Source organism: Gossypium arboreum, chromosome 3 (genome assembly GCF_025698485.1).
Source record: "Gossypium arboreum isolate Shixiya-1 chromosome 3, ASM2569848v2, whole genome shotgun sequence".
NCBI classification, from domain to species: Eukaryota; Viridiplantae; Streptophyta; class Magnoliopsida; order Malvales; family Malvaceae; genus Gossypium; species Gossypium arboreum.
Window position 1 is genome coordinate 124,147,382 of NC_069072.1, and position 21,370 is coordinate 124,168,751.

At 36.9% G+C, this 21,370-nt stretch overlaps 1 non-coding gene across 1 annotated transcript; it reads left to right on the top strand.

Moving 5' to 3' along the window:
* The first annotated feature begins 12,257 nt into the window (after window positions 1-12,257).
* LOC128290949 (small nucleolar RNA R71) lies at window positions 12,258-12,364 on the top strand. Its single transcript, XR_008280728.1, has one exon. It is a non-coding gene; the product is annotated as a small nucleolar RNA R71 (small nucleolar RNA).
* Window positions 12,365-21,370: the final 9,006 nt, after the last annotated feature.

Sequence of the window (21,370 nt, forward strand, 5' to 3'; positions counted from 1 at the left end):
TGGAGACATAATCTACTACCATATGTATGTATAAATTGCCAAACAAGGGTGGAAATGAACCCATAAAGTTTATCCCCCAACCATCGAACAACTCAGCTTCCAGAATATTTTGCAGTGGCATTTCGTGTCTCCTTGATAGGTTGCTTGTTCTTTGACAATGATCGTATGTCTTATAAAATTCATGGGCGTCTTTGAACAAATTCAACCAATAGAACCAAGATTGGAGTACCTTTTCTGCGATTCTTACTCTCCCAAAATGCCTTCCATACGGGGCTAAATAAAAATGTTGCAATACAATGTTCATCTCTTCATCAGGAATATATCTTCAAATTATTTGATCAGCATATTGCTTATATAGATAAGGCTCATCCCAGTAGTAGAATCTTGCATTATTCAAGAATTTTCATTTTCCCTGGCTATTCAGATAAGGTGGCAACAATCCATTGACTAAGAAGTTTACAATATCGACAAACCAATGCAATGACGTGGCAATTAACAACTGCTCGTCTAGGAAATTGTCCTTAATAAGCTTGATATTGCCATTTTCATTTCCAATTTCTAATCTTAATAGATGAATTGACACTTGATTTTCAGTTCCTTTTCTGTCTCGAATCTTCAAATCAAACTCTTGCAGCAAGAGTATCCACCGAATCAGTCTTGGTTTTGCATCTTTCTTAGTCACGAAATACTTAATGGCAAAATGGTCTGTGTAAACTGTGACTTTGGTACCAACTAAATATGATTGAAATTTATCGAATGCAAATGTAACACCTTAAACCCAATCTAGACGGAAAAACCAAGTTAGAAGGTCACGTTATCTTACCAAAACACAGTCATACTTAGATGAAGCCTTTCACCATTGTTAATTTTTGAAAACATCCATTATCCGAAACATAGTCAAATCGTAGAAATTCAAAGATAAGAAATTAAAGCATAGGTTCGCACACACATATATATATTAAGCCCGATTGATGATCGAGTCCCATGTCCACCGACCACTTATTCCTGTGAGTTCCCTGAAATTCATTCAATTAGTTAGTGTGTTGCATTGTAGAACTTAACATAAACAGACTAGCCTATGTATAAGAAATCAGATATTATTGATTATTCAGATAAAAATTTGATCTCCTAAGTTAGATTAATAACCTAAAATGGATCTAGAGACAAAACAGTCCCGGTACGTAGCAGATTAATACGGATGCACGTATAACACAAATATGATCAGATGCACATGTCATATGGTAGCTGTAACATCCCTTACCCGTATCCGACGCTGGGACAGGGTTCGAGGCATTACCAAGCTAAAACATTAACATTCACACAAAATCGGCCATAAAAATTTTCATTCAAATTTAAAACTTTTCAATTTCATGCAAATTGTCCCTTATAAGGGCCTACGAGGCCCAAAACATACACTGAAGATGATTCAAGATTAACCGAGGACCTTAGAAAACTTTAGGGCAACTTAGCAAAATTTTCCTACTTTGGGAGTCACACGCCCGTGTGGATAGGCCATGTGGTTACACACACTCATGTCCTCAGCCCGTGTAACTCTCTGACTATGACGTCATCATACAATTAGGGTCATACAGCCAAGTCACACGCCCGTGTGCTTAGGTCATGTGGCGAATTAAATTCTCGAAATTAAGTGCAGACTTCACACGGCCTGGGAACACGCCCATGTCCTAAGGCCGTGCCTGTCACACGACTGAGACACACGGCCGTGTCTTACGGCTAAGACACATGGCCGTGTCTCACGGCTGAGACACACGGCCGTGTCTCTGCCCATGTGTTTATGACTGGGCATTCTGTTTGCAATAATTAGAGTGCAGGGGACACATGGTCTAACCACACGCCCCTGGGGCAGACTGTGTGTCACACACGGCCTAAACACACACTCATGTTTCTACCCATGTGGACTTTTTTAGGCTATTTTCCAAGCCATTGGTCACCCTTAAATGCTCATTTACTCATTCATCTAAGATGACATGCAACCTAGTGCATTTGGTGACTTAAAGAATCATAAATGCGATTATGCCATGCCTTTGTAATGAGAACATGTCGCTTATCCAAAACATCATACTTTCATATGGCATTCCACACCAATTTCATATTCATTCATTATGCTAAACCTACTTTTAATTTACCTAATTATACTATAGATTGAGCGTACTTATTAACCATGATTTATTCACTTAGCACATGTGCCATTCATCACACATCTCATTCACAAACAAACACATCAAACATAAAAACATTGCATGCATGTATAATTGATTAGGGTTACAACCCAAATGATCAATGTGGACCTTATTACATGGCCATATACAAAATAAATAAAATATTTCTATAAGCCAACACATTTGACTAGACCAATATGACATACAAAAAAAAACCAAGTCCCTATACATGCCATACTCAAAATATTGAGACTAACTATACCCCAAATGTCCAGTTGATAGTGTGATCGAGCCTCCGACTTTATTCGATCCCCGAGTTGGCTTGGTAATACTATAAGAAAATGGGAAAAGAGAGGGGAGTAAGCATGAAGCTTAGTAAGTTCACATGCAAATAAATAGCAGCAATAATCATAGATATGTATATATATATATAAACATTAGTGACATAGCATAGATTTACTTATGTGTTATTCTGAACTCATAGATATAACTCAAATTTGTAAACATAACTTACACATTTTCAATCTTACCAATAATTCATCACATATTGAGCTTATAAATGTGAGTTTATGTAACACCCCAAACCCGGCCTAGTTGTTATGACCGGATCTGATGCGCCACATCGAAGCGTTCAAAACATTCCGTATTACTTAGTTGGAAAACTTAGTTGGTGTTGTAGAAGACACTTTTAAAAGTAGGTTAAAGTGAATGGAAGCTGTGCACTAGGTAGGAAACCAGGAAGAAGAGGAGGTGAGTCCATCGGACTGCTTAAGTACCAAGCTCCCTTCGGATCCAATCCTAGACATGCACACCGCCATTGCCACACTCCAACATCTCGTATAACTTTGAGAAAACCGTTTGATTATGACCATCTTAAGAAAATGATTAAGGTTGCAAACGTTTGCTTAAAAATATTTATTTTTCTTGGGAAAAACATTTATTTTACGGAAACTTTGCGCGTCATCGTGATCTTTAAAAAAAACAAGTAGATTTTATAAATCGAACCCTAGTGCTAACCAGTTTAATAATCCCCAAAATAAAATCAATTAAAAAGAGCGGCCTTATTACAACTTTAAGCATAATAAAAATAATCCAAAATAAACGCTAAACTTATTTAAAGTCGGCAATCACTCTTCATGGCCACTCTGAATCTCGCCTGACTCCAAGTCCACCAATTCTAGGGCTCACCGCAAGGATGAAAGAGGAAAGGGGTAAGTTTGGGAAAACTCGGTGTATCTGAAAACCCATCCAAAGCCCAAATCAGCTCGAGCCCATTGGGCCTAAGCCCTATTCAGATAACAATTACAGAGGGTCAAGCCCTTTTGAATCACAATGCAAGGCCTTAGCCCTTTTTACATAACAGTGTGGCCCATAGGCCCGATTCAATAGCATGAGTAACAACAGAATAATGAATGCAAGCCCATCCAGGGAGACTACTCAACCCACCAACCGCTACACCGCCTGCACCAACCCTACACACCATGTGGGAATATCTCAACCCACCCAAATTTCACACACACCAGTTGCAAAGAACGCCGCTCAAATTCAGTCGATTGAGGCAAAGCCTCCAAGACGTGGAATGACCACTTTCAAGACTTCCTCCATTAATACCCCAATCCCATGCAACAGATATTAATAAATGCATATCATGCAAAATACAGTAGTAATCAATCAAGCAGTTCAGCCAATTTTAAAACCCTAGGGGTATATCGGTAATTTTGCTCTTTAGGGGTAATTTTGGTAATTTTGCTCTTTAAGGGTAATTTCGTGATCTACGCTGTTGTACAAGCTAATTCAGTAATTTTTATCAGTTTTATGCAATTTGATTCCACCATCTACCTAACAGGCTAATTTGCCCATCTCTTACCCATATTGGTCCGTAAGCCCATTGGGCCCAGTTTTGGCCCATCGAGCCCCTTTTTCTGAAAATACGCTAAAACGTCACGCGAACGTGCTTACCACCTTACGGTGCCAGATCTAACAATTATTCTATGACTTGAGAGCATTCGCATACCCACATGACCATGAAATGCCAGAATTTCGGTATTTCGGCTTTTGCCGAATTGAACTAAAGAAGGGTGTCCGGTACACACCTAATTCGCGACGACTGCTACTGAGATCACTTCCGATGTCCTACAATTGATTAGCATATTTCTTATTTACAAACCATAATCACTAAACCCCCAAAACTTACTTATCTATGATCGAACCATATCCCTAAAAAGCCTTCGAAACCTTACTTTTTTGCCAAAATCAATAGCTAGCTCCGAATCTGATTGCTCCAATGAACCACGCCTTTAATTCAACGTTTAAGAAGACTCTAGTCACCGAAAGAAAACATCAGTTACAATCCCTTAAGGCCATATGCCCAAATCGACACCTCCTATATTTTAGGGACTTGACTTTTCTAACTTTGTAAAATATAACCAGATCCGAGATGATGAACACTTACCCTTACTCCTTTTTGATCTCCACGCAACTGTGCAGATTTATCTTTCAAACGATGGTAAAAACTCGACTCCGGAGTTCGAAGTTTCGCTATAAGCCCCCAATTCTATGGTTTTTCGCTTTTGTGTGATAAAGGAGATGATAATGCGGGCTACAACCTTGAAGTAGAATTGCGGTCGAGAATCCGAGATTAAGAAAAGATAATTTGTAAATTAATAAAAGTAAAAGAATATAGGAGAACACGGCTTTAAAGAAATCGGCACAAGTAGTGATCACGGGATTTCGGCTTTTATGGATTCGGCAGTGATTGATGAATAGTAGGTATGATGAATAGTTTGAAGAAGAAAAATAGAAGAAGAAGAGTAGGGAGGTGGTAGTTTTGGCTAGAGAGGAAAAGAGAGAAAAGAACAATCCTAAGGTGTAAAAGCGAAGAAAAGCGGCACCAACAATACCCTAAGTGCGAAATACTACCCTCATAATCCCCCTGCCGATTTTCCCTCTATTTAAAGCCAGCTTCACAACCACTCTTATATTAGCTTCGATGTGGGATCCCTCCAATATTAGAGTTTAAATTCAACACCAACTCTTGCCACTGTTAGCAAAATAAATGCTCTTTGCTTGCCATGGGATTCAACCTATGCCTCCCTTAAATGCTCCACACGCTACTTGCCACTAAGCCACAAGGCTTTTTGTGTCATATTTTATCCCCAATTAATTATAAGGTCTAAAGGCCAAAGTCCGTGTTCCTTTTAAAAAAACAAAATAAATTGCAAGAGCCAAGGCTTGAACCCAGGCTCCCATACAACCTTAATGACACCACAACCACTAGACTACAAGCTTCCTTGTGTCATTTATTTAACACAATAATTTAAAAACCCTCATCCAAGCATCCAGGTTTTTTTTTTCACTTAATACCAAAATTTTTGTTAAAGCCCAAGTTTGAACCCAAGATTTCTCTAACACTTCTCAGGGCCATTAACCACCAAAGCGGACATTTAATTGTGTCATTTCATTACACAATTAAATACCTATATAAAACCTCCTTACGGACCCACACTCAAGGCCCAATACTTCTAGGCCCAAATTCGGGGTGTTACAATTTATGATACATACCTATACCAACTCAAATCATAATGTCATATTCTCTCTTCATTGATTTACTTGTCGATTGATTCACAAGTTTACATGTTGAGCACTCGAAATATTATTGGATATACGGAAGACTTGCACATAGTGCTTCAAACGTAGCCACGTGCTACCCCATATCACAATCACATATTGCTCGCTCACGAGCTAATCACAGTCCTGCTCACACAAGATGATAGTCAGGACGTAACTACTCGGGCTGCTCACACAAGCTGACGGGTACGCACAACACATGTCGCGCTACCCAGCTATTGGTAGGACGTACAAGACCAGCACCCGGATTCATATATCACATTTACACATATGTTCATGAGCTCATATCCATATAGTTCCTAGTGACATGTCACATTGTGTCCTAAATTATTCTTAAGGTTCAAACAGGGTTTTCTCGATATCTCATTTTCGTCGAATCCATTCACAATCCCGTGCTCATAGATTACAACATCATTCACACACTTGACATAATAAGTAATCATATAAACTCATACATTAACAAAATATTAAAAACATGATATATCATTGCAATATTTACACATGAACTTACCTCGGTACAAACTGATAGTAATCGAGCCTAATCGTCATATACTTTATTCTTCCCTCGATCAAGACCCGTATCACCTTTTTCTTGATCTATAATGCCAAATTTAACTTGTTTATTAATCTCATTATTCAAATAAATCCATAATTCATACTTTGGTAAAATTGCCTTTATTTCACATTTTTACTACCCACTTTTACACTTTTACAAAGAAGTCCCCTTTTTAGGTGTTTTCACTAAAAATCACCTAGTAAAAGATGTTTATCATGCATCAAACATTCATATTCCTCCATTAATCAAAAAAAATACATGCATGTTACACATGGGTCAAATTTTCATACATGAACCCTAGCTCAAAATATAGCTAGAAATGGGTAGATCATGCTTCAAAGACTTCGAAAATACAAAGAACATTAAAAACAGGGCTAGGGAGCACTTACAATCAAGCTCGGAAATGTTGAACAAAACCCTAGCTATGGCTATTGAGAAATTCAACTAGCACTTGGAGAAGATGAACACATTTTTGCTTTGATTTTCCCTTTTTATTCTTTTAATTACCAAATGACCAAAATGCCCTTAGGGTCTTTCTTTCAAATTTTTCCTATAAATGTCCATTTTTGTCCAAAATTATAGAAATTGGTCAAATTACTAATTAGGACCATCTAATTCATAATCTAAAGCAATTTCATGCTTAAAGCTTCTAGAATGCAAGTTTTACATTATATTCAATTTGGTCCTTAAAATTCAATTAGACATTTTATGCATAGAATTTCTTCATGAAACTTTCACACAAGTATGCAACCATATCATAGACCTCATGAGAATCATAAAATAATTATTTCTATTTTAGATTTGGGGTCTCGAAACCACTATTCTGACTAGGCCCTAATTCGAAATGTTACAGTAGCATATTAGTACAAATACACATATAACACAAATACGATCAGATGCATATGTCATACGGTATAGATACAAACGCAATTTCCTATTCCATTCACTACACTCCATCTCCATCCACCCTATACACCAATAGGTATATAATACCCATCCATCCTACATACCTCATAGTGTCGGCATGATGAATAGTAGTGTTTACAATCTCACTGCCAGATCAAATAATATCATGGGTGGTTTGACCACTAGTTCACTACAGAATACTCCCACAAATTCATAACTTCCACCCTATGTTGCTGCAGAATAGATAACAAACATTTATATATAAGTAATGCAATTGCAGATATGATCACACATTTCTAATATAACAAGGTGTCGATATCATTAGTATCTAACTCATACCGATATGTAGAATCCACTAGAAATCATGATAATTAGCCCATATCATTCAGTTCAATTCAAACACATCTGATGGACGGCTTACTTTTGCCTTGCACATCAATTTCAACACTAACAAAATTCTGTATTGTTGGCCCACATGCTCGTGTGGCTACACACGGCCTAACACATGCCCCTATGCCTTAAATCTGAAGTCAATGAGTTGCACGGCCTAGACACACGCTAGTGTCTCTTGCTCGTGTGTCTCCAAATACAAACTCAGAGAGTTACACGACTTGGAAACACGTCGATGTGTCTTACCCATATGACTTTAAATCCTAACTCTGAGAGTTACACGGCCTGGACACATGTTCATGTGAACCCTGCACTTTGCTTCTCACACATAGTCTAACATACGCTCGTGTGTCTTACCCGTGTGACCCTAAATTCTAACTCAAGGAGTTGTACGGTTCACCACACGGGCTCTCATTTGGCTGTGTGACGTACACGGCCTACACATACACACACCCGTGTGGCAGCTTGTGTGTCATCGACAACCCCGTTTAGCAGCCGTGTACCGTCGAAAGCCCCATTTCTTATAAAAAAATGCAGAAAAAGAAAGGGTTTCAATACCCACCTATTATGCAACACTGTAGAAACACCCCAATGCCAATTCCAAGCCTAAAATATGTTCTGAACATCCAATTCAATAAAACATTCATAAAAATGCAATTGAAAACAATTAATTTCTTATCGAAACCTTCGACTCACTACACAAATGAATGAGAGTCTATTTATCGTGAATTCCTACTACACACCCAGTTTCCAAGTAAAACGAGAAGTGTTAGGCATCTCTTGAGCCCCCTAGCGTAGTGGAACACAACAACAACAAATTAACCACAACTTAAGATTTTGACGGTTTTCCTAATTCACTCAACAACATAATATAACAAAACAATTGGCCAAAATTTATCGTAAAGCACAGTAGAGTAAGCAGTATCACAGAATGGACAGAATGAAAAGAGATTCCAAGAAGATGTAAAACAAATAGAGTAGAAGAAAAGAAAGGAAGAAGAACATTGAGAAGAAAATGAAAAAAAAAAGAAATATCCAAACATTAAAGGAAAGGGCATTTAAAATTTAGATCAGTTTTATGGAAAAGTGAAAAAATAAATCCTTGTTGCACCTAAGGAGACTCGAACACGGAACCACTGACACAAACAAATGCTTAACCATTGAACCAACAGGCTCATTCTTGACACAAAATGGCACAGAAGTAAACATAAACAAGAAATCCTCACTTAAGAGTTCAATAAAGAAATTAACAAAATTCTAAAATTTATACGACTTAACTCTCCAATCTCAAGTGAACAAACATGACACACAACCACAGAAGCAGACACATATTTATTGACATGACTTAGTAATAAAACTCAAATTTTGGGGCGTTACAGCAAATACCACAACCAATAATTCCTTTTTGGTGGTGGTGTAATTAAGTTGTGCATCAGTTAGAGTCTGACTGGAATAATAGATTGCATGAAATAGTTTGTCTTTCCTTTGCCCAATACTACTCCCATGGCATAATCACTGGCATCACACATGAGCTCGATAGACAATATCCACTTAAGAGCTATTACAATTGGTGCAACCACCAGTTGCTTTTTTAACTCCTTGAAATCTAACAAACAAGGTTCATAAAAGATGAAAGATTTATTTTGTTCCAACAAGGCATATAAGGGCTTAGAGATCTTGGAAAAGTCTTTGATAAATCTCTTATAGAATCCAACAATACCCTAAGAAACTTCTAATTCCCTTAACACTCATTGGAGGTGGCAGTTTCTAAATCACTTCAATTTTTCCTTATTAACTTCGATTCCTTTATGGAAAACTTTATGCCCTAAGAAAATTCCTTCTCTTACCATAAAATGAAACTTCTCCCATTTTAGGATGAGGTTAGTTTCCTCACAGTGTTAAAGTTGAAATTATAAGTTGTACAAATAACCTTCGAAAGCATTCCCAAATACCAAGAAGTCATCCATAAATACTTTGAGAAAATTCTCAACCATATTTGAGAATATAGAAATCATGCAACATTGGAATGTTGTTGGCGCATTACACAGAGAAAAGGGTATTCTTCTGAAGGCGAATATACCATATGAACAGATGAATGTTGTCTTTTCTTGATCTTCTAAGGCAATTGCAATATGATTGTACCCAGAGTATCCATCTAAGAAAAATTAGAAGTTCTTTCCAGCTAATCGATCTAACATTTGATCAATGAAGGATAGTGGAAAATAGTCCTTCCTTGTGGTTTTGTTAAGCTTGCGATAGTCCATACAGACTCGCCATCCCTTGACAGTTTATGTAGGTATAAGCTCATTATTGACATTATTGACCATGGTTACACCTCCCTTCTTTGGCACATATTGGACTGGACTCGCCCAAGAGCTATAAGAGATTGGGTAGACAATACCAGCATCCAACCATTTGACTACCTCCTTCTTCACCATCTCTTTCATAATAGGGTTTAACCTCTTTTGCTATTCAATAAAATTTCTATGGCACTCTTTCAATAGAATTTTGTGCATGTAGAGTGCGGGGTTGATTCCTTTAATATCATCGATTGCCCAACCTAATGCCTTTTTGAATTTCTTAAGTGCGGTTAACAACTTAACCTCTTGCTCATCAGCCAGCTTAGCAAACACAACCATGAGTAGCATGTTATCCTTTCATAAATATGCGCATTTTAATTGTGAAGGTAGAGGTTTTAACTCTAAGGTAGGTGGTTCTTCTATGGACAATTTAGAAGGGCTAAAAGTTTGAGGAGATAAATCTAATTTGTCAAACCTCTTTCTAAGTATATCGACAATTAGTTTGGATTCCATTAACTTATTGTGGTGTCTTAATGGCTATTCATCATCAATATCGACTTAATCTGATTCACTATGCTCTTTTTCATGGTATTCTTTCTCAAATTCCTCTTTCACAGTGAATCTAAATAAATTGACAGCATGACACTCTTCGATATCATTAGTAATTTTAGAGCCTTGGAAACATTAAAAATGATCTGTTGATAGTTCACCATCATAGTTAATTCTGCTTTTTAAACATTAATTACAATCCTACTTGTTACAAGGAAAGGTCTACCAACAATAATAGGCACATTTTTATCAACTTTACAGTCTAACACAATGAAATCAATAGGAAAAATGAATTTATCTACCCTTACTAGGACATCTTTGATTTTACCTTCTAGGTATGCATATAACCGATCTGCTAATTGTAAGGTTATAGTGGTAGGTCTTACTTCACAAATTCCTAGCTTTTTGAACACATACATGGTCATAAGATTTATGCTCGGTCCTAAATCATATAAGGCCTTCCCAACATACTAGTTGCTAATTGAGTAAGGTATTGTGAAGCTTCCTAGGTCCTTCAACTGTGAAGGCAATTTATTTGTCAACATAGCAGTGTACCCTTCAGTGAGTGTGACTGTTTCAAATTCTCCCAATTGCCTCTTATTTGAAAGTATGTCTTTCATAAACTTGACATAGTTAGGCATTTGCTCCAAGGCTTCCACTAAAGGTGAATTGATGTGAAGTTGCTTAAGGACATCCAAGAATCGCTTGAAATGTTGGTCTTGTTTGTGATTTTGAAAACATTGGGGAAATGGTTGGGGTAGGTGAACTTTAGGTTGTAATGATTATTTTTTCGGGGAATTGTGTTCAACAGTGCTGTTTGAGTTTGCTTCGACATTGCTCGGTCTAGTTTTCTCAGTTGTGGTGCTCTTCCCATGTTGTTCAAGGGTTTTGGTTGTAATTATTTCTGAATTCACTGATTTAGGATCAAAATTCTTGACAACTCTATCTAGTTGTATGCCACTTCTAAGAGTGATTACTTTACAATGTTCTTTCCCATGTGGTCTTGCATTCTCGGTATCACTAGGTAAAGTTCCTTGTGTTCTTGAGTTCAAAGCATTAGCTATCTATCCTACTTGATTCTTTAAAACTCGTAATGGTGATGCTTAGCTCTGGATCACTACATAGTTCTTGGTTATATACTTCTTCAGTAGAGACTTAATAGATGAGGAAGAAGATGATGTCTATCCTGTTTGAACTTGTTGTTGAGGCAGTATAGACTGATTGAAACCAGGTAAAACATTCATGGCATTAGGTCTAATAGCCATGTTGGAATTTCTAGCTCATCAATTACTCCACCCAAAATTTGGGTGTTGTTTCCAACCAGGGTTATATGTATTGGAATAAGGATTGTTGTTCCTATTGAGGTTGCCTATATAGCAGACATATGTTGGGTTTGAGAGACACTTTTCAAACATGTGATCCTCACCATAATAAACACAAGATAACTCAGCTGCTTTCAGTTCTTTCTCCTCGCTAGGGTTCTGCATGGTCTTTATCATGTTAGCTAAAGAAGATAGCTGAGCAGTAAATGAGGAAATAACATCAAGTTCAAATGATTCAACCACTCTCCTACCACTTCTAGCTGTTGTTGTGGGGCATTGATAATCATTATTGGTGATTCTCTTTAAAATCTCGTAGGCTTCACTGTACGACTTATCCAACGAAGTTCTATTAGCTGAAGCATTAACCACCATTTGTATTTGTACATTCAAACCGTTATAGAACATATCTATTTGGGTCCAATGCTGAAATCCATGCATAAGACATTTTTTAAGAAAATCTTTGAACCTTTCCCATACTTCAAACAGTATTTCATCCTCTAGTTGCTTGAAGGATGTTATGTCATTTCTAAGTTTGACATTCATATTGGGTGGGTTATATTGTAGTAAAAATCTTGACAGAGATCATTCCATGATTCTATTATTCCAGATGGTAAAGCATTGAGCCATGTTCTAGTAGGATCTCTTAAAGAATAGAGATACAATTTGAGTTTTAAGGCATCTTTAGGGATACCTTGCTATTTGAAAGAATCACAGACCTCCAAGAAAAGTCTCAAGTGCAATTTGGGACCTTCAGTTGGCAAACCACCAAATTGAGAAATTGATTGAAGCATCTGACACATTACAGGTTTCAGTTCAAAGTGGGAAGCTTGAATTTGTGGCCTGACTATTCCAGGACTCAGGTTATCTAAGATAGGCACTACATGCTTTCAAATTGGCCTATCTCAGTCATCAAACATTTGAGCAACAATAGGAATAATATTCAAAGCTCGTGATTAAGTTACTTATTCATACTAGGTGGATTGTTACCTTCTTGATTTATTACTCTTTGTTCTCTTCTCCTTCTTAGCAAGGTCCTTTCAATTTCTGGATCTAAGAGATAGAGTCCTTCAGCAAGAGTGCCTCTATGCATACAACTAGTAAAAGACCTGTTAAGGTCACGAAACAAACAAATTAGCAACTAAAACTATAAAAATTATAATAACAAAAACCAAAGTTACCAATCGCCAATCCCTGACAACGACACCAAAAACTTGTCGCATGTGAATATGATGTGCGAATTATGCAAGTGTACATGTTGAATCAAGTAATAAAGTGATGAGTATTGTTCCTATGATGATTGGATGAATGCTCTTTCTCTAAGTTATTATAATTGGATAGAAAAGATAAACGTATAGAATGATGTTTAATGAAATTAAAATAGGATTAACACATTGAAGTGAGAGTAATGAAGGATACTAGCAGAGGTTACCATTGTAACAAATCAAATAAGAGTACTAAGGATTTTAGCAAGGTTGGAATATTAGTCGTAAATACTAGGATTACTAAGGGATTTGTTCTAACCTGTGTGCAATGTTGTGGCAAAACTATGGCAAACTTGGTATTCGGTTGGGTACTAATGTGGTTTACCTCTTTCGAAAGCAAGACCTAGGGTTACTATCCCCTAAGACATTCTATGACTATAGGCTCAGGATTAGCAACTACTACTAAGGCCCAACCTCTAAATCATAAAAGGTTAGGCTATATGTCTAGAGTTTACATGGGCATTGCACTCAACACTCACTTTTATTACCCAACTATGGTCGAGTATGAGGTCAGATTTCTAAGACTGAGTAGATATACTCGTGGGTTGGTGTCGAATGATTATGTTAAATGTGTCCCCTTCAAGGAAGAGTTGAGGTATGACCTCAAGGTTCTGATAGCTCCGTAGAGGGAGTAGGTTTTTGACATCTTGGTGGACAATAAGAGAATTTTTGAGGAGGTTAAGCGCACTGAGTGCGAAAACAGGTCCATGAGAGGGGTAGGAATAAGGGGGATTCGGAGCCCTCCAATTCTGTTAAGAGGCCTAAGAAATGGGCAAAATTTGACGGACCTCTGAAGGTATAGGCTATTGTTGTTTCCACTATGGTTCAAACATATGGAGATTGTGATAGGCATTATCCGGGCGAATTTTGGCGGAGGTTGGGAGCTTGCTTACAATGTGGGTCGATGAAACATCGCATAAAAAAATTTCCAAGCTCCAGAACCTGGTTTAGTTCAGCTTTAGCGTGTAGTTCAGTAGCCACTTAGTGGCCGTGGTCCTGCTAGGGGTGGTAATGGTATAGGTCGAGGTCAGAGAGCACTGGGCAGAGGTGTTAATCAGATTAAAGCTAGGTAGCTTACACTGGTATATGTGGCAAGACATCGTAGACATTATTGATAGTACATTTTTTATTAATACTGCTCCATACTTTGCATTGATAGATATAGGATCAACACACTCCTATTTAGCTAGTTCTGCTGTGAACTTGGGTATTTTTGTTGAGAGTACTTCTGGTGAGGTTATTGTGATTAGTCCACTTGGTTAGATTGTTCGAGTTAATAAAATTTATAGGAGGGTACTAATAGAGATACAAGAGGTATCTCTAGCTAATTTGATAGAATTGCCATTGAGAAAATTTAATTTAATTCTGAGAATAGACTAGCTTGTGGAGCATCGAGTCAGCCTAGACTATGCGACTAAGAGAGTGATTCTGAGGTCTATGGATGATTTGGAGGTGGTTATGATCGACGAGTGTCAAGGTTACCTATCCAATGTGATCTCTGCTCTTATGGCTGAAAAGTTGGTTCGTAACAGTTGTGAGACATTTTTTGCCTTTGTGTATGATTCAACTTTCGTGAGTTCTTTTGATGGGGATATTTGGATGTCTTTCCTAAGAATTTTCTAAGATTGCTTAAGATAGGGAAGTTGAATTTTGTATCGAGATTCTACCGGGTGCAACTCTGGTTTTTATTTCTTTCTATCGCGTGGCACCGAAGGAGCTTATGGAATTGAAAGCTCAATTTCAGGAACTTTGTAAAGAAAAAAAATAGTACAATGAGAATGTGTGTTGATTACTATCAGATGAATAAATTGACAGTAAAGAATAAGTACCCACTTTTGGGATCAATGATTTGCTTAATCAATTTATTGGGGCTTCTGTATTCTCCAAGATAGGTCTCTATTCTGGGTACCATCAACTTAAGGTTAAAGAGGTCGATGTTTATAAGATTGCTTTTAGGAGTCGTTATGGACAATATGAGTTCCTAGTCATGTGCATCGATTTGATGAATGCTCCAGCTGCATTCATAGACCTTATGAATCAGGTCTTTCAGCCATATCTAGATCAAAGCTTCGTGGTTTTCATCGATGATATTCTGGTATACTCTAAGACTGGAAATGATCATGATGAACATCTTAGAGTAGTTCTTCAAATACTTCGTGAGAAATAGCTCTATGTTAAGTTGAGCAAATGTGAGTTTTGGCTTAAGGAAGTCACTTTCTAAGCCATGTGGTTTCTATCGAGAGGATCCAAGTTGATCATAAGAAAACTGAGGCTGTGGTTGAGTGGAAATAGCCTAGAAATATGTATGAGATTCGCATCTTTCTTGGGTTAACAGGTTATTATCAGAGGTTTGTTGAAGGGTTCTTACTTATCGCAGCTCCTCTAACTAGGTTGTTGCGTAAGAATGTACTATTTATCTGGATTGATGAGCAGCAATCAAGCTTTACAAAGCTCAATTTTGTTTTCATTCAGGCTCTTGTATTGATATAGCTTGAATCCATAAGGAGTTCTTAGTTTATAGTGATGCACCACACGTTGGATTGGGTTGTGTTCTGATACAAGACGGTAAGGTAATGGCTTATGCATCTCGACAGCTTAAGTCAAATGAAGGCAACTATCCCACGCACGATCTTAAGTTAGTTGCGGTTGTGTTCGCCTTAAAAATCTAGAGGCATTATCTATATGGTGAGAGGTGTATCATTTTCATTGATCACAATAGCCTCAAAGATCTCTTTATTCAGAAGTATTTGAACCATAAGCAACGTAGATGGATTGTGTTGCTTAAGGACTATGACTGTATTATTAGGTATGATCCTGGTAAGGCCAATGTAGTGGCCGATGCTTTTAGTCATAGAGTAATGTTTGATTTGAGGGTGATATTTGCTCGCCTAATTCTGTTTGATGATGGGAGCCTGTTAGCCAAGTTTCAAGATAAGCTAACTTGAATTGATCAGATTCAGGGTAAACAGTTGTGGGATAATTCTCTTATTCATCGATTTTGTAAGGTTGAGGAAGGTTATAGGGTTTTGTGCTTTTGAGGTCGGGTTTGTATGCCTAATGATTCTGAGTTGGGCAATCTATTCTCTGAAAAGTGCATAGTAGCCCTTATGCTATGCATCCCAATGAAAATAAAATGTATCAGAATCTCTGAAAGTTGTAATGGTGGCTTGGTTTGAGACGGGAGGTAATGGACTTCGTCTCTTGATATCTGACGTGCCAGCAAGTTAAGGCTGAGCACCAACTGCCTTCGAGTTTGCTTCAACCAATTAAGATTGCCTTTTGGAAATGAAAGTGAATAACTATGGACTTTGTTAGTGGGTTTCTCTTAACACCCACTAAGAAGCATTTTGTGTGGGTCATCGTAGATCGTTTGACCAAGTCTACCCATTTTATTCCTTTCAGGACATACAACTCCCTTCAGAAACTGGCTAAGTTTTATGTTTTTTAGATCATTACACTTCATAGGGTTCTGGAATGGATTATTTCTGATAGGGATACAAGTTTACTTCTCAATTTTGGGGGAAGCTTCATGAAACTCTGGGTCCTAGGACTTCAGTACTGCGTTCCATCCTTAAACAAATGGACAATCTAAGAGGGTGATTCAGATATTGGAGAATATGTTATGGAGTTGTGTGATCGACTTCTGAGATAGTTGGGAGGAGCTTCTCCCATTAGTCAAGTTTGCATTCTGATGGCACCTTACAAGGCTCCATATGGTTGTAAGTGTCGTACTCTATTGTGTTGGACTGGTTTGTGTGACTGTCAGGTTTTGGGTCCCGAATTGGTTTTTAAGACTAAAGATAATGTTAGAGTGATTTGGGATCATCTTAAGGTGACTTCTAATAGACAGAAGTCATATTCGGTTCTGAAAATGAAGGATATCAAATATTCTATAGGTGATTTTATCCTTCTGAAGGTGTCTCCATAGAAGAAGGTTGTACGGTTCGAACTTAAGGGCAAGTTGAACCCTAGGTTCATTAGGTCATTTCAAAATGTGAAACTTGTGGTATCGGTCGCCTATCAACTGGAGATACCTCCAGAGTTGGACCGTATTCAAGATGTGTTCCTTGTCTCCATGTTGAGGCGGTATGTCAGATTCATCTTACATTGTGTCTGTCGAGGAGATTGAGGTTAGACTAGATTTAACTTTTGAAGAGGAACCGATTCAAATTTTGGATAGAAATGTTAAAGTCTTGATGAGGATATCTGTTCCTTTGTTTAAGATTCTGTGGCAGAATCATGGCACTAAGGAAGTCAATTGGGAACTTGAGGGTTCAATTCATCTGTAATATACACATTTATTCGAATTAGGTAAATTTCAAGGCCAAAATTTCTTTTACTGGGGGAGTTGTAACACCCTAAAAATATGAATTTCTATTTGTTGATTCTTGCCATTAAAAAATGTATGTTTCAGTGGTTAAAGGCCTTAATTACATGATAGAGGTCTCGTGTTCGATCTCCAATGTGAGCAAGTGGAAAATTTTGTATGCCTTGTGCTGTTCAAGTGGTTAAGTTTTTATGAAATTCAATTACATAAAAATATTCTAATTTATTAGTAGGATATGACTTGTTTATTTTGTTTTTTAGATAAAATAAATAATTTTTAATTAAATTAAATTTGTTTTATTTTATTTTCCCCTTAAAATCACTTCAATATTTTCATGTTTGTTTTTCCCAAAACCCCATATTCACACCTTCAGCTTCTTTCCATGTTTTATTATTCTATTTCTTAGTTTCTTTTTCTTTTTCTTTCAATCCGTAATTTTTGCCTATACTTTGTTTATTGATTAAATTCCTTGGATTAATTTGCCATTACTTGCATCTTTTATCTTCCATCTATGTTTTTGGGTGGTGGTTGTTGCAATTGAATTTTTGGTAAGTTATGAATTTTTCAAAGTGTTAGGGTTTTACGAGTGTGTTAAGATCTTTCCTTTGGAATTGGGGTTTTAGTTTGTTTAATATTTTTGTTGTGTTGTCAGGTGAAGATCGAGAGCTAATTATAACCACATTTTTGTATATTTGACTTAATTAAATTTGGGTTAAGAGTTTTGTAAATTTTGGACTATTTGGACATTTTGGACTGTTTTGGGTTTTGGACTTTATTTCTATATTTTATATAATACCATTTAAAAATTTTATCAACAAAATTCACTTTTCTACAAAAATAATGGATTTTGAACAACAAACAGTGTTTTTCCAAAAAATCAACTTTCTAAGAATTTCTGCTGCTAAGTTGTATGATTTTAGAGAACATAAATAAACAACGTTTTCAATAAAACAACAAAGTAAGTTAGGCTTTTCATAATTTGGGTTTTTGTTTGATAAGTGTTTATGATATTTTGAAAATACAAAATCTAGATTTTCAACCATTTATGGTAACATCTCTAGATCTAGCCTTAACATCTAGGCCGGGTTTGGAGTGTTATAGAGGAAGAAAATGCAAAAATAGATTTCCAAAATCAAGATCTTCAGATGAGATATGATACAAAAATAAGAATTTTCAGAGAAAAAAGAGAGAGGAGAAAACAAGAGAGAAAGAGAAGAGAAAACTGGTATTTGACTTAGTAGTTTCTTAATTCCCATAGCCTTTTACCAAATTGGTTTTAAGAAACCAATCAAAGAAGGGAGTGACAACAGACTCCCCTAAGTTGTTACTAATGGTTATTATGTGTAACAAGTTATATGCACCATATCATTTAATCTTAACAACCCAATGAAACGCCATGTTTCATTTAACTTAAAACTCATCGTTTCATTAAATAAATCAAAACTCATCATTTCACTAACTTATTATTAATAGAATTTTAACTAACTTTTAATCCTGTAAAAATTATCCCTCCATTCATACATCCTTATCCTCAATGATGAAAAGAAGAAAATCTCCTCTGCAGCTCTTCTAGGTAGCATCATTTAGAAAGGCGTTCATCTATTTAAGTAAAACCTCATTCACTATCCTGTTGCCTTTCTTCACCATTCGAGGATCGATAATCCGAGCAGGCTCCTTAATCATGGTCCTCTTAGTACCCACAATAGGTAAATCAAATTTCACCACCAAGTTCCCCACATGTTTCTTAAGTTGGCTCACATGGAAAGTTGGATGAATAAGAGATCCTACAGGTAAATTTAACCTATAGGCCACTTTCCCTACCTTAGCTTCCACACAAAAAGGACCAAAATAACTTAGGAGCAAGTTTTTACTTCCAAGTTTTCCTCAAAGTATGTTGCCTGTATGGTTGAAGCTTGAGGTACACCATGTCCCCACCTCAAAGACCCTGCTACTTCTTCTTCGATCAACCAAATGCTTCATTCAATCTTATGGCCTCTGAAAGTGAAAGTTAAGCATCTGTTTAACTACTTCTCGATGTTGAAGCCTCCTATCTAAAATGTCTATGCTACACATGCCAACTAGATAAGGAAGATGTATAGAAGGAGCTTGCCCATATAGAGCTTCCTATAAGGTAGTTACAATTTCTTAATGTTGAGAAGTATTGTACCACCATTCGACCAAAAGAAATCAGAAAACCTAATCATCAGGCTTCTCTCTTGACATACATCTCAATTAACCTTCTAAACACTAATTCAAAACTTCTGTCTGACCATTAGTCTCAAAATGATAATTTATAGAAAGCTTCAACCGAGTCTTCAATCTTCTGAAAAGCTCATGCCAAAATGTTGACAAAAATATCTTGCCCCTATCTAATATAATTGATTTTGGTGCTCCATACAATTTGTAGACATGGGTAAGGTATTCCTAAGCAATTCTTACTGCTATGAAAGGATGTCAGAGAGCCACAAAGTGAGCATATTTGGTCAATCTATCAACTACAGCCAAAATTTGTCTTTGCCCTTTGAAACTAGCAGGACCTCTACAAAATCCATGTTGATTTCAACCTAACCTCATTCAAGAATTGGAAAAGGTTGAAACAATCTAGGTTTGGCAATATGATCACTTTTGCATCATTGGCACACCATACATTCCTTCACCCATTCCTTCACATAATTGGAGATGTCTTTCTAATAAAGTAAACTAGATAAACAACTTCTTGTGAAATGAAATGCAAAATGAACCCCTAGGCACTTTGTGGAAGTGGTCAAAAAGCTCCTTCCTCAATTCCTCGTTGGCTACTACAATGATATTCCCTTTTCTACTTAGGAGCTTCCCATCCCAAGAATACTTTGGATGCAAAGTGGGATTCATATGCAAATCAGTACAAATCTTTGTTAGCTTAGCATCTAATTGTAGAGAACCTTGGAATTTGGATAGCAACTCAGATACTAATGAACTCTCACTCATCTGGTTCAATTGCACACAATGACCGATTGCCTTCTTGAACAAGGCATCAACAACAACATTGTGAATATATTTTCTATAGACAATTTCATAGTCATATCTCAACATCTTAGCCACCCATTTTTATTGAAAAGAGGTGATAACTTTCTTCTCTGACAAAAATCTTAAGCTTTGATGATCTGTTCTAATCTTGAAATGCTTCCCCACCATATAAGCACTCCAATTTTTCACTACTAATAGAATAACCAACATCTCCTTATCATATATTGTAACGCCCTAATTTTCGGGAATTCTATGAATGATTGGTAAAATTTAAAATTTTGTGTTCTGTCTATTTGATGAAGGTTTAATTATGATAGGGGGCCTCTAGAAGGCCCAAGCTTAGGTTAAAATCCAGTAATTTTAGGTGATTTTAATCCATAGGGAAAAAAGGGTTCTGGTTAACTAGGCTTTTAAGTATTAATTGGGTAAAAGAGGACACAAGGAAGCCTGTGGTAAGTTGGCATGTGACGCCACTTCGGGGCTTTAGAGGTGGCGTGTGGATGACCAAGGAGGGCTAAGGTTCGAGTCACAAGGTAAGCAAATTAATGATATTAATTTTTATGTATAGAAAAGGTAAGCAGTGGAACTGAAGTGAAAGTCTATCTGGAGAAGATTTAGGAGCTGATAAGAGAGAGGATTTAGGAGCTGATCAAGGAGAGGATTTAGGAGCTGATTAGGGTGAACTGTGTTGGCCAAATGGTGGACTCTTGAAGAGCAAGAGTTGGCCGGCCAAGGGATGCTTTAGGGGGGCAAATTTCGGCTAGAGTTAGTGCTAGTATAAATTCGGCATTAGTGGTAAGTGGTGTTGTTTCCTGACTATTCTCCTCTTCTTTTCTTTTTCTCTTCTCTCCATCCACTTATTCTTTTCTTCTTCTTTTCCCCATAGCCGAATCCTTCAGCCACCCTACTCTATACCACCTTCCTTTCATTATTTTTAAGACTATA